This window comes from Lithobates pipiens, unplaced genomic scaffold (assembly GCF_037356315.1).
Source record: "Lithobates pipiens isolate NorthernLeopardFrog02 unplaced genomic scaffold, aLitPip1_a1.2 Scaffold_23, whole genome shotgun sequence".
Classification (NCBI taxonomy): Eukaryota; Metazoa; Chordata; class Amphibia; order Anura; family Ranidae; genus Lithobates; species Lithobates pipiens.
Window position 1 is genome coordinate 79,477,191 of NW_027507785.1, and position 14,806 is coordinate 79,491,996.

Sequence of the window (14,806 nt, forward strand, 5' to 3'; positions counted from 1 at the left end):
CTTGTCGTACTCCTTGCTCCGGCTCTCTCCTCCTCTCCCCAAAGCTCCGGTCTGTGGGTGGAGCTTCAACATCGTCACGTACAGAGAAGGGCTTTAACCCTTCATTGTAAGTGGTAAGCAGGAGTGTGACCGCCACTGGGAGCAGCTTACAGAGAAGGGGGTGGCAGATTCCAAATCCCTCAGATGTAAACAGGGCCTGAATGGGCGGACCTATATGGGTTTGTCCCACCAAAGAAACTCAACTACCAGATTTTAGCATTGAGCCAGGTGCGTTTTTGATGTGGTTTTCAAGCATTGTATTGTGCATTGTAATTCCTAATGGCATCCTAATTCCTAATGGCATACGTACTTCATGTGTTTACTGTGATTTTAGCATGATTTGGAAATGTGGGCAGAATCGCACTGATTTTGCCCACAATTCCAAATAGTTCAATTTTGAATGGGGCCTAATACTGGTTAGTGCTAAAGCGGTAAGATCAGCCAATGTTTTTTCTTCTATTTTTTTTAATAGGATTTAAACCTGTTAACCTGAGTCTCAGATTGGATGGAGAGCATCTGGGAACAGCAACTTTCATGTCTTGCCACAGGTTCTCAATTGGATTTAGGTCTGGACTTTGACTGGGCCATTCTTAGCCCTTGTACACACGGTCGGACATTCCGACAACAAAATCCGTCGGATTTTGTCCGAAACTTGTGTTGCATACACACGGTCAGACAGAGTTGTCGGAAAATCCGATGGTATGTAACGTGATGACGTTATTTCTTTACGACGGGACTACGTTCAGGCTAGTAGCCAATAGCTTTGGTCTAGGAATTTGATCTGAGCATGCGTGGCTCTTTGTCCATCGGAATACTCTACACACAATCGGACAAAGTCCAATTGGATCTTGTTGTCGAAAAGTTTTATAGCCCAGCTATTCCGACGGAAACAGTCCGATGGAGCCCACACACAGTCAGATTATCCGACAACACGGTCCAATCGGACATTTTCCGTCGGAATGTCCGACCGTGTGTACAAGGGCTAACACATGAATATACTTTGATCGAAACCGTTCCATTGTAGCTCTGGCTGTATGTTTAGAGTCGTTGTCCTGCTGGAACTTAAACCTCTGCCCCAGTCTCAAGTCTTTTGCAGACTCTAACAGGTTTTCTTCTAAAATTGCCCTGCATTCGGCTCCTTTAATCTTCCCATCAACTCTGACCAGCGTCCATGTCCCTGCTGAAGAAAAGAATCCCCACAACATGATGCTGCCACCACCATGTTTCACGGTGGGGATGGTGTGTTTAGGGTGATGTGCAGTGTTAGTTGTCTGCCACACATAGGGGGTTATTTACGAAAGGCAAATCCACTTTGCACTACAAGTGCACTTTAAGTGCACTTGGAAGTGCAGTCGCTGTAAAGCTGAGGGCTAGATCTGAAATGAGGGGAAGCTCTGCTGATTTTATCATCCAAACATGTGCAAGATAAAATGCTGTTTTTTATTTTCCTTGCATGTACCCCTTGGATCTACAGTGACTGCACTTTCAGTGCACTTGTAGTGCAAAGTGGATTTTCCTTTAGTAAATAACCCCCATAGTGTTTTGCTTTTAGGCCATAAAGTAAAATTTTGGTCTAATCTGATCATAGGCATGCCCAGTCTATTACATTAGGGTGTGCACACCAAAGCTCAAACACAGATGTGGTTGAGAGTATATATCTCTTTTTATCTAATTATCTAATCTCCCCACCCATATAGTGAAAGAGAAAAGAGGGAGAGCTTTCCCATCACCCAGCCAGCACACAGAGCGACGGGACCAATGTTAGAAATCATGGGCATGATACAGTCTACCTGACAAAGCTCCCTCCACCTGATGGAGCTAGGGCCTAAGCCTGAGAGGAGTGCAGTGTTCTATATGGTGGGAGCAAGGTGTGTAGTGACGGGTTCAGGGTTCTATAGGGTGGGGCAGGGTGTATATTGAGGGGTTCAGGGTTCTATAGGGTGGGGCAGGGTGTATAGAGAGGGGTGCAGGGACATGACACCCATTGAGCATGTTTGGGATTCTCTGGATCTGCGTATACGACAGCGTGTTCCAGTTCCTGACAATATCCAGCAATTTCGCACAGCCATTGGAGAGGAATGGACCAACATTCCACAGGCCACAATCAACAACCTGATCAACTCTATGTGAAGGAGATGCGCTGCACTGCAAGAGGCAAATGGTGGTCACACCAGATACTGACCCCCCCAATGAAGGAAAACTGCACATTTTAGAGTGGCCTTATATTGTGGCCAGCCTAGGGCACACCTGTGCAATAATCATGCTGTCTAATCAGCATCTTGATATGCCACACCTGTGAGGTGGATGGCTTAATTCGGCAAAGGAGAAGTGCTCACTAACACAGATTTAGACAAATTTGTGAACAATATTTGAGAGAAATAGGCCTTTTGTGTACATAGAAAAAGTCGTAGATCTTTACGTTCATCTCATGATAATTAGGGGCAAACACAAAAGTGTTGCGTTTATAATTTAGCTCAGTGTATATATGTAGTTAAAATAATAAAGAAAAAAGAAAAAAATAAATGTAGTACATTTAGAAAAAAATAAATAAATAAAAAGGGATTCTAATACCTATACCAACCCTTCATTACCCCAATTTCTGTCATAGCAACTATTTTAAGGCTCGCTCACACTAGCAGTTTGGGGGCAGTAAAACTCCATGACTGAGCTGCAGCTTTACCATACCCCCAACCTTTCCCTGTTTTGTTGCAGAGGCAGCAGCCTGGGGATTTACACATGCCATAGGCTGTGATGCTTCACTTCATGGCCAAAGCATGAATCCTACCCCCTGTCACTTTTGTCAACCATTACCCCCTGCCAGTCACAACCCAATCAAGTAAATGGGGTCGCTCTGCAAATGCCCCTCAACCATGCGAACTTCTCATGGTTGTGTCGCTCTAGTAGTGTGCCTGAGGGATTAAAGCAGGCGGTGAAGTGGCAATACAACACGATCTCACTGCCTGTCAATTGCTCCCTGAAGGGTGATCACAATTCAAATTGCTCTTCAGAGACCAAAGCATATGTGGAACGAGTCCTAAGGGTAAATGTATACAAAAAAGAGACTCGTATACAGTAAACGGTGACCCTGGAAACCAGTCTGGGATGTGTTTCAGATGCATACATTGCGCATTCCTATTTGTGTGTATAACAAAAGCAACAATAAACACAGGTGAACATTGCTCCGTATGATCCCACTAAAAATGTCATATCCGTCAAATGTACTTCACAAATGCAATTCAGGTGGCATTAATGATATCCTTTTTTCTCAAAAAGAACCCATACACATCCTCTATCTATGTGATGGCCCTGATATCTATTTTTAATAAAATAGTTTCTTACTGTTTTTCTGCCTCCTATTGACATCCTTCATGTGCTCCCAAACTCCTCTTTTTCTCATTTTCACTTCCATTTGATTGAAATGAGCAGAGCATGTTAGTTGTGATCTTGTACAGTATCTCACAAAAGTGAGTGCACCCCTCATATTTTTGTAAATATTTTATTATATCTTTTCATGTGACAACACTGAAGAAATGACACGTTGCTACAATGTAAAGTAGTGAGTGTACAGCTTGTATAACAGTGTAAATGTTTTGTCTCCTCAAAATAACTCAACACACAGCCATTAATGTCTAAACCGCTGGCAACAAAAGTGAGTACACCCCTAAGTGAAAATGTCCAAATTGGGCCCATTAGCCATTTTCCCTCCCTGTGGCATTTGACTTGTTAGTGTTACAAGGTCTCAGGTGTGAATGGGAAGCAGGTGTATTAAATTTGGAGTTATCTCTCTCACTCTCTCATACTGATCACTGGAAATTCAGCATGGCACCTCATGGCAAAGAACTCTCTGAGGATCTGAAAAAAGAATAGTTGCTCTACATAAAGATGGCCTAGGCTATAAGAAGATTGCCAAGCCCCTGAAACTGAGCTGCAGCACAGTGGCCAAGACCATACCGTGGTTTAACAGGACAGGTTCTACTTAGAACAGGCCTCGCCATGGTGGACCAAAGAAGTTGAGTGCACGTCCTCAGCGTCATATCCAGAGGTTGTCTCTGGGAAATAGACGTATGAGTGCTGCCAGCATTGCTGCAGAGGTTGAAGGGGTGGGGAGTCAGCCTGTCAGTGCCAGAAGAGATGAAGCATAAAGATGATGCACAAGAAGGCCCGCAAACAGTTTGCTGAAGACAAGCAGACTAAGGACATGGATTACTGGAACCATGTCCTGTGGTCTGATGAGACCAAGATAAACTTATCTGGTTCAGATGATGTCAAGCGTGTGTGGCGGCAACCAGGTGGCCAGTACAAAGACCAGTGTGTGTTGCTTAAAGTCAAGCATGGTGGTGGGAGTGTCATGGTCTGGGGCTGCATGAGTGCTGCCATCACTGGGGAGCTACAGTTCATTGAGGGAAACATGAATGCCAACATGTACTGTGATATACTGAAGCAGAGCATGACCTTTCCCTAAGGAGACTGAGCCACAGGGCAGTATTCCAACATGATAAAAAACCCAAACACACCTCCAAGACGACCACTGCTTTGCTAAAGAAACTGAGGGTAAAGGTGATGGACTGGCCAAGCATGTCTCCAGACCTAAACCCTATTAAGCATCTGTCTTCAAACATAAGGTGGAGGAGCGCAAGGTCTCTAACATTCACCAGCTCCATGACGTTGTCATGGAGGAGTAGAAGAGGACTCCAGTGGCAACCTGTGAAGCTCTGGTGAACTCCATGCCCAAGAGAGTTAGGGCAGTGCTGGAAAATAATGGTGGCCACACAAAATATTGACACTTTGGGACCAATTTGGACATTTTCACTTAGGGGTGTACTCACTTTTGCTGCCAGCGGTTTAAACATTAATGGCTGTGTGTTGAGTTATTTTGAGGGGACAGCAAATTGACACTGTTATACAAGTTATACACTCACTACTTTAAATTGTTTTTTTCAAAGTGCTAATCCTTAAGTGCAATAACTCATAGCAGTCAATCACAATCCATCTTGCACTGGTCTGACTTCAGCTGATTGGTTTCTAAAGGTTACAAAATGTAATTATAAAAATTGCTGAAAAAGACATTATGTACAGCATACTACACTAAATGTAGCTGCTGACATACACATGGGAACATGTTAAAAAAAATTTATACTATGTGCTCATATAATTATTGTCTCTTCCCATATGTTCTTTGTCAGTGACTTTCTCTAGCAGCTATTAATAAACCTCCTTGGATCTCAATGTCATTGTCAATGCCACACAGAATGCAGGTGCTACAGAGAGGTAGAAGGTCATATCTTTAATGGAAGAAATGTATTTTCAATATGCTGAATATACATATATCTCACACGTCTATATAACTAACCCATTGAAACCCAGACATTACTGATATATATATATATATATATATATATATATATATATACACACACACACACACACACAGTCTGTATAAATAAATATATATATATATATATATTTTTTTTTTTTTGTCTTAACTTATATAATCTTGTTAGTCATTTCTAGTTCATAAGGAGTGCTTGAAGAAGATAGGTGGATTTTGTGACCATTCCATGCTATAGATGCAATATCTTAAAATACCACTAGATGGCGGATGGTTTCCTATTTTTGTTATGCAGAGTATACTCACAAGGGCACAATTATCTATATGTAATACAATTATCATTATACAGGAGTTATATAGCACTAACAGTTTGCAGCGATTTAGAGAAATAAAGGGAGGCAACACAGTTACAAAATAATTCAAGACAAGAGGGTTAGGAAGGTACTGTTCATGAGAGATTACAATAAGAAGTTGTGCACATATGTGCTTCAGATCTGCATTTCAAATGTGTTAGCAAAGTGTTCCAAAAAAGATTTAAAGCTAAATTTCCAGCACATCTGTTTTTTTTTTTTTTTTGCATAATTACATTCAGCATTGACCAATGGAAGTACATATGTGCCATACCTGTGGGATTCCCGTGGATGCTGAAAATCGTAGTAGTATTAGTATCATTGTAGTGCCTCTACAACAGGGATTACCACTGTTCCATATACAGAACAATTTGCATTTTTTAATAAATGTAAGGCATTCTCTGATTGGAGAAGGTGAAGAGGTGGGGTGATGATGTCACAGTCACTACTTAGTCCAATTATAGAGGGCCTTGCATTCACTGCAAAAAATACAAGGTGTTTTATGAATGGTGGCCATGCCAAGTGAATGACCCCCTCTGTTCACTATGCAGCAGTGCAAGCGCTCAGCAAAGAAACTAGTGCAAGCTACTACCGTGATTTCCAGTTTCCCCAGGCATGGATGCCACAAGTATGGAAAATGTATATTGTATATACAGTATATATGTAAAAAAGACAAACCTAAAGGAGACGTTTGAGTTAGGTAAAACAAATATCGGTGTGATGCTGCAGCTGTCTCACTTTGAGTCTAAAGCTGGCCATAGACAGTTTGAATATTGGCCAGTTCAGCAAGAACCAGCTGAGATTCAAACCATGTATGGGCAGGCTGAATGTACCAAGTTGGTTGATTGATCAACTTGGGTACAACAAGCCTGCTGGATTTTACATGCACTTATTGCTAGCATCTGTTATAGCCTCTAGTAATAATCACTGTGTTCAATAATCATTGCATGGCTCCGCAGGAGAGATTCCCCTGTCAACACTGTGGTTGGCCTAACATAGAGAGCTGAGCAATCACATGACCGGTGATCGGTCTGCTCAGAGTAGAGAGCAGTGACTGTCAGTCACCACTCTCTGCTCTGATCCTCCAGTGCGTACTGTAGGCAGTGGTGTATTTTATTTTTTGTGCTGTCCTAGGCCTGACTAAACTTGTGCACCCTCTAATTTAAATATGGCCCACCCCTTCCTGTCAAGGTCACACCCCTTGCTGTTTAAGACCCGCCCTGACATTTTCGAGTGGGGACACTAGTTCTGAGGTCTTGGGGGGGGGAGGGGGTTGATTCTCTTAATTTGCATAGATTTCCTCTCACTTCTTGTTTAGCTATGGGGCAGGAAGTGAAGGGAGATCTCTATAATGGGACAGGGATGGTAAAAAATAAACTGACAGGGGCTATAACCCTCCCTTATTCTGTCCAAAATGTCCAAAATGAAAACTTTTACTTTAAGCACAAACTTATGATAATTTTATGGAGAGGACTAAGAAGATATGACCATGCCAATGGTGCAGCAGAAAACAGAGCACAGTGAGGAAGGTAGTGGTCCAGGATGATAGGACAGCCAAAATTAGAAGTGCCCCCAACAGTTGCAGAATGCCGAGTTGCCCGCATACCGGAAGCAGTGGCTCTCAGTCCACTCTGTCCCATAAGATTAATAACAGTGTAGTGCAAGCCGCCCCCCCCCCCCCCCCCCCACAAAGTGCTGCCCTAGTAGGCCTGGGCCTTGTCGGCCTAGGCCAGGATACAGCTTTGACTGTAGGGTTGGGCTGCAAATGGGAAAAAGAACAGCTGGCTTCAGCTCTCAGCCATGCACTGAGAGGCTGAGCCAGCTTCCAATCAGGCAGCTGGGTGTATTCTGATTCCTGACAATATTGTCTGGATCCTTCCAGAGCCTGGAGCAGCTCTGCCCCTTCAGCTGATAGTAGGCAATAACTGACTCTGGGTCCCCAGAGAGCAAAATGTAAGCGCATTCTTACCTTCAAGAGAAGTATGGCCAAAAAAAGTTTTTCCCATACTTTTTTTTTTTTATTTAATCTTTAAGTGCAATGGTTAAAATATAAATTGAATGTAAAGGTCAGAGTTTTTATCATCTATTTTATGATGAATTCTATTGCAATTTTCTAGATGTGTCCTCTTCTGTTCACTTTTGTTCGTTCGTCTACTTTTAATGTTTTTGTATTGCTGTCAATGGGAAAACATTGCAAATTCACTTCCAGTGTGTCTGATAAGAGGTGGAGGTTCCCCTACCACAATGACCTTGTAAAAAGCATAATAAAATAAAATGAATTTTTTTTTACTTCACAGAAAATAAATGCCCTTTAGAAGAACAATTTACAGAGCCGAAATCTTCGAGTTTTCCGGCTGCATGACTTTTACAAACGTCTACCCTTGTCAGCGACTTTGATATGAGAGCCTCTGGTGTTCCTGGCATTTCACATCCCCCATTAAACATCTGCACTGTTCCCAAAGTTCCCCATGTTTGATCTGCCGTTACGGGGCACTAGAAATAAAAGTGCTTCTCCATTTGCCGCGGCTTCTTATAGGAAACGACTGTAAAAATCTCCGAGAAATAGCCCGAGGCTTTATCAGTTCGATTGCTTCATCAGGGAAAAATGGAGGTTGTGCCTCTTGCTCTGGAGACCGGAGAAAGTCCCTGACTAATCTTTCATTATTAATCCTATGTCTGTCTTTTACCAGAACGTTTGCATTACAAAGAGATATCTGTGATATAAACATGCGATTTCTTCTTGCAGCAGGTGGTGAGGACAAAAAACGGGGGGGTTGGATTTAGGACCTGGACACATTAGGGGAGATTTACTAAAACTGGGGCACTCAGAATCTGCTGCAGCTGTGCATGGTAGCCAATTATCTTCTAACTTCAGCTTGTTCAATTGACCGCTTGCCAACCAGCCGTCGTCATTTTATTGCGGCAGGTCGGCGCGATCTCACGAGCCGCCGTAGCTATACGATGGCTCACGGGATTGGGATGGCAGGCACGTGCGCGTTGCCGGATGAGGTGCCGATGCCTGTGGCCAACGGTCGCAATGTTCAGAGGCTGTGGCTGACCTGCTTTGAACTGTGCGGCTTTTCTAGGGCGCAGCATGTCCTGCTGTGGTGTGTTTAAACTGTTATTATTATGAGTATTTATAGAACACCAACAATTTATGCAGCAATTTACATACAGGCATACCCCACTGTTAAGTACACAATGGGGTTTATTTACTAAACCTGGAAAGTGAAAAATCAGGCTCATTTCTGCATAGAAACCAATGAGCGTCTAACCCCAGCTTGTTCAATTAAGCTTTGGTAATAAAACCTGGAAGCTCATTGGTTTCTCTGCAGAAGTGAGCCTGATATTGCACTTTCCAGATTTAGTAAATAAACCCCATTGTGTACTTAAAAGTGAGGTATGCCTGTATTGTACATTCATATCAGTCTTTTCCCTTGGGAGCTTGCAGTCTAGAAGTCAATCAACCTACCAGCATGTCTTTGGAGGGTGGGAGGAAACCCACACAAGCACAGGTAATCCAGGTTGTGTCCACGTTGGGATTCAAACCGAGGACCCCAGTGCTGCACAACAGGAGTGCTAGCCACTACACCTCTGTGCAGACAAATTAAATTAAATGCATTATTTTCTTATTATTGTTATAATATATTTTCGTCAAACGCCGTAGCATGCATTCAAGTGGGAAACACATGTTGGTCAAGAACGTCCTTTAACAAGTGTCCTAAAAACAGAACACAAAGTAGTAGCAGCATACGGGGTGAATATAGCAGTCCAAGAGGATGCTGGGACTGTGACATCAAAATAGGCGGGGACATCATCCGGCGATGTTCCTATATAAGTCGCCGCGTGCCCTGTCCCCGTCATTGTGAGCGGAGGACTCGGCGAGGCAACATCTGAAGAAGAAGAAGAGAACAGAAGAACAGAAGGCGGCGGCGGCAGCGACAGAAGACCGGGCCACCGCCTGTAAAAGAGCTAGAAGAAGGCGCGGTGGCCCGGCAGAAGAACCGAAGAGGGGGACAAGACCCTCGAAGTCGGAAGAAGGGCAGCGGCAAAGAATGAAAGCCGGGCTCCTCCGCTAGCAAAAGAGCTAGAAGAAGATAGTGGAGGAGTCCGGCGAGAAGACCCCCAATAAATTATTTTTACCCTGTGTTGTGTTTTTTTTGTACTTTTTTCACAGGTGAATGGGTAGGGGTACATTGTACCCCATACTCATTCACATAAGGTGGGGGGCCTTATTAAAGGGGGCTCCCCGATTCCGATAAGCCCCTCGCCCGCAGACCCCGACAACCAACGGCCAGGGTTGTCGGGAAGAGGCCCTTGTCCTCATCAACATGGGGACAAGGTGCTTTGGGGTGGGGGTGCCGCGCGGCCCCCCCTCCCCAAGGCACCCCCCATGTTGAGGGCACGCGGCCTGGTACGGCTCAGGAGGGTGGGCCGCTCGCTCGTCTCCCCCTTTCCTGGCCGGCCGGGTAGCGTGCTCGGACACGGGTCTGTTGTGGACCTGGGGGGATCCCCACGCCGATTTTTTTCGGCGTTAGGGTTCCCCTTTAAGTCCATACCAAGCGGCGGGGCCAGCGACGTCTCCTTCGCGGGCCACGCCTACCTGGACACCCGATCGAAATTAGCGGACTTTCCTCCTCGTGCGTGGGCAAGTCTGTTCATTTCAAAAGTAGGGCGGATAGTACGGCGGACTTAGTACGTCGTATTAGTCCGCTGAAAAAGTGCCGTGTGTGGGCAAGTAGCCCGTTCGGAAAGTCAGACGGACAGTCTGGCGGGAAGTCTGCCAGACTAAGTCCGTCGGATAGACGGCTACGTGTGTACGCGGCATTAGTACTTCTGTTTAGCAGTACCTTGCTCTGTGACAGAACTGATAGATGTATGCACTGCATTTTTCACATCTACTATCTGCCTCAAGGACATGTTCATATCATTACTTTAGCAGGACTAACTGCAAAGACAATCAAACAAAATGACCATGAGCAGGAACCGTACAAGAACCGGATGAAATAAGAGGCTTTGCTGTCCAGCTAAACCAAAGCCCTGACATTTGCTGTGTAAGAGGGTTCTACAAGATTTTATTGGGCCAGCAGCAACCAGGGCTAGCTGGCAGTGGGTGTCTGTGTATCATAAAATGAGCACCAAGGCATCAACTACCATCCAGTCAGCCATGACGTTCCTCCCCAGAGCAGATTTCCCCCCCCACCTCCCTCAGCTGTGGGTGGTTACTAGGACTGCTGGCACCCTGGCAAACAATAATGTGTTGCCCTGCCCCCAATATTCACAGAAGAACCAACCTTCCTCCATACATATCTCTGCTTCCCCCCAGCTTATGCTATGCTGCTCTGCACCCTGAAATTTAAAGGGGAACTCTGCGGGGCACACATGGATGTAAGAAGCACCTTTGCCGGGCACTCCTAGATGTAAAGAGTGCCTGCAAATATTTGTAAAATATATGATGTGGCCATTGTACTAAAACGTTTGGAGACCCCTAAATTAGAAAGTTAAATAAAAAAAATTACTGCCTGCTACTTGAACTATAGGAGTTTCACTTGTTTACAGTGAGGACACCTGGCTGATCAATTTCCTATTTGGGGGGCTGTCACTACAAGTTAAAGGTCAGTCCCTCAATAGGCAATATGCAGAGCAGTCGTTCTCAACCTTGTTACCCCAGAGGCACCCTTAAAATAAATTTCAGGTCTCAGGGAATCCCTGGTAAGATTAGTCTCATTGGGAAAATGCCCCTTGCATTGATGGTGGTAAGTGTGAAGAAGCCTTCCCTTACAGGGGTGGCCATAATAACATCCTTGCAGTCATGTCACTGGCTGTGCCAACTGGCATTGGATGTGGAACTATGCAGGCACCATGGGAGGTCAGTTAGCCGCAGCTCAAGGAACCCCTAGCTATCCCTGAAGGAACCCTAGGGTTCCACAGAATCCTGGTTCATAATGACTGTTCTAGAGTGTTGCGGCTTCATATGTCTTGGGGGTCTCCATAGGTTTCCCTATCATGCCAAATACAGTGGAACCCCTAGCTATCCCTGGAGGAACCCTGGTTGAGAATGGTTGTTCTACAGTGTGGTGGTTTCCTATGTCTTGGGTTTCCTCCAGTTGAGGTTTCCCTGCCATGGCAACAACAGTGATATTCCACTTTTCCTATTGCATTGTACTGTATATAAGTAAAATCCAACAAGAAGAACGGGACTCCGTCCTTATTGTCACAATTGGCCTGGAACACAAACTTAACAAAGAGCCCCAAAGAGACAATGAGGAATTGGCAGATGATTGACCTCACTATTAACCACCATAAAGTCAAATACCTGCTACAGGTGGAATGGCCCTTACTAAAAATAAATGATAACCTTCATTCCCATCAATCGTTGTGTTATTTTCAGAATCTAACCGGATTAGCTGTTGCATTCTAGGTTGTATCTATCTTCAGAGGGTTACGATGGAAAGCAATAAAATGTGAAGTTATACTGGCAATTATCTTGATTGCAGTAATTATAGCAAAGATAACCTTTGGGAAAAGCAAACATTATGTCACTATTAAAGACACAGCTAATTGTTTTAGCAGGTTTTATTTGCGCAAGTGTGTATTAGAAAATATGGGCTGAAATAGCTTCTGGATTATATTTATTCCAGCGAAATGTCAGATGGAACATTTATATGATAGTGCAGCTGGTTCTGAGTTTGTCACTGGTGGGCGGACAATGCAGGTTAGGTGTTTGCCAGATTTTTGATTGATTTCCACAGAGGCTCTTCAGAGAATCCACTGTTAATTAGGAATTATTTAAGAACAATGTTATTATGTTTAACATACCTTATCGTGTGTATTTATCCAGGTAACTCAAGCCAGTATGTAAGCATCAGCCTTTACTTTTTTGTTTTCTCCTGCTACCTGAAGAGTTTTCTTCAACTTCTAAATTGTTCTAAAACTTTTAATTTCCCTCTTGATTGAAAAAGCAATTTTCAGATACTTTCTTACTATATCAGTAAAGTCATACATAGCATTGCTTAACATATGCATGCTTTAAAGGGATTGTAAAGTGAATTTTTTTTTTTTTTTTTTTTAAATAACAAACATCCACTGTGCAGCTCGTTTTGCACAGAGTGGCTCCGAACCTGCTCTTCTGGGGTCCCTCGGCGGCTGTCTCTGCTTCCTTCTGCAGGTGCGTCTCACGTTCATGCGAGCTCCCTCCCTCCCCGGTGTTGTGCCATATAGTGTCTGGCCATCATATAGCGTCTGCCCCGTACTGCGCATGCGCAGTACGGAGCAGACGAAGCTTCGGAAAATCTCCGAAGTTGAACGGCGCCTGCGCCGTGAGTGGAGGTGGTAGCCCCACCATCCAAGCGGACATAGGGTTGTGAATATTAAAGGGCCCCTCGCGGGCAAGCTTCGCTCGCCACGCTTCGGTCTCGGCCTCGCTACGCTCGGTTCTTTTATATTCCTACTCTATGTCCACTTGGATAGTGGGGATGGAACCTGGACTCACGGCGCAGGCGCCGTTCATCCTCTGCAATTTTCGGAATCTGTGTTGCTATGTACTGCGCATGCGCAGTACACAGCGGACACTATCGGATGGGGGACCCTATATGACAAGACACCGGCGGCTATAGCCGCTCGCTGTATCACACGGCCCCGTCCCCGGCGCTCTGCGTCAGTGGATGTGATTGACAGCAGCGCGAGCCAATGGCTGCTTTGCTTTCCATCCATCCACTCCAGCCAATCAGCGGCCGGGCTGAACGATGGAAAGGACGTCGGGGGACGAGCACAGGACTTTCGAGGGGTGAGGTAAGTAAAACGGGGGGGCTGGGGGCGCCGGCATTGTCAGATGTTTTTTCACCTTAATGCAAGGAATGAATTAAGGTGAAAAAACATTTACCTTTACAACCCCTTTAAGCTCACATCTAGGCATGAGCAGGGCATATGGAAATGATAACTTTAGAGTTGCAAACTGCTGGACAATGTTCAGCCAGGTCTGGGTATGCTTCCTACTCCTAACAAGCATGTGGGGGGGGGGGGGTAGTCGGTGGGACCTCCTTCCATGTTCCCCTCCTTGTTGGGCACCAGGTGTGGGTCACATGGGAGGCCTACCCTGGGGTGGGTTCTTTGGGTTTTGCCAAGTGGTCACAAGGGTAACACCTTGCCTGAAGGCATGCTTATGAATGCCCGGGACCAGGCGGGGGCAACAGTCATGTGAAAAATTAAAGATTAAGGCAGTCCCCCAACTCGGAGATGAGCCTCTTGTGTATAATGTTACATGTGGAGTTCCTCCAGAAAATTTTGTCCCCTGTCTTACACACTTGTACTGATGTATGTGTTGTATGAGGAGGGACATGCAGAGCCTATGTCCACTCCACCAGTCAGCGTACCTCTGTTATCTCACTCCCAGTAACAGAATGGGGTCCTGCTGAGCACATAGCGTGGACCTAATGCCTGCTCTCACTTAACTCTTGCCTTTCCGTACCTAGTGGTTAGGCCATAGATCTCCGTAACCTTAATCCGATCCTAATGACCAGTGGAGACAGACAGCTAGGGAGGGAGCCGGAACACCGAGCCCTCCTCACCTAACCAGCTACCATGCCAAAGACTGGTTGCTATTCTTTGTTCCAGTTACCCATAGCAATTTCCTTCTCTTATTAGTCTTACAGGTTAATCTTTTGTGATAGTGATGTTACGTGTACCCCCACACACACACCCCTTGAGTAACTTCAGACCTGGCTTTGAGCAGTTGAAACAACTTTACTGACCTTTTGGCAAAACATGCATAACAGGTGGTAACGTATTTTCCCTAACTAAACCTAATTATGGCTGTCCCGGAATACCTGCACAGAAGTCTCTTTGAGAAAAGTTCCAACTTGGCGGTGCTGGAGTCCATGTTGCAGGTTTGTTTTGATGAATCTTAGTTTCTAAGAGGACCATAGGTCCCAGTGAGTCTTTAGCGTAGGCCTCAAGTGTTCCCCGTGGGGCTCTCGGGCCTCCTGGGATCCGGACCTCCTCCTTTTTATATAACATAAGAAAGAGTCTGAACCCCAGTGAAAGCTCTCAAACAAACCGGGGAAAAGGCAGCAAAAGAATAACCCTTTCC

At 45.0% G+C, this 14,806-nt stretch overlaps 1 protein-coding gene across 23 annotated transcripts in view; it reads right to left on the reverse strand.

Moving 5' to 3' along the window:
* Positions 1–14,806, reverse strand: part of CADPS (calcium dependent secretion activator) — a 624,105-nt gene that overhangs the window by 322,481 nt on the left and 286,818 nt on the right. The window lies entirely within an intron of this gene.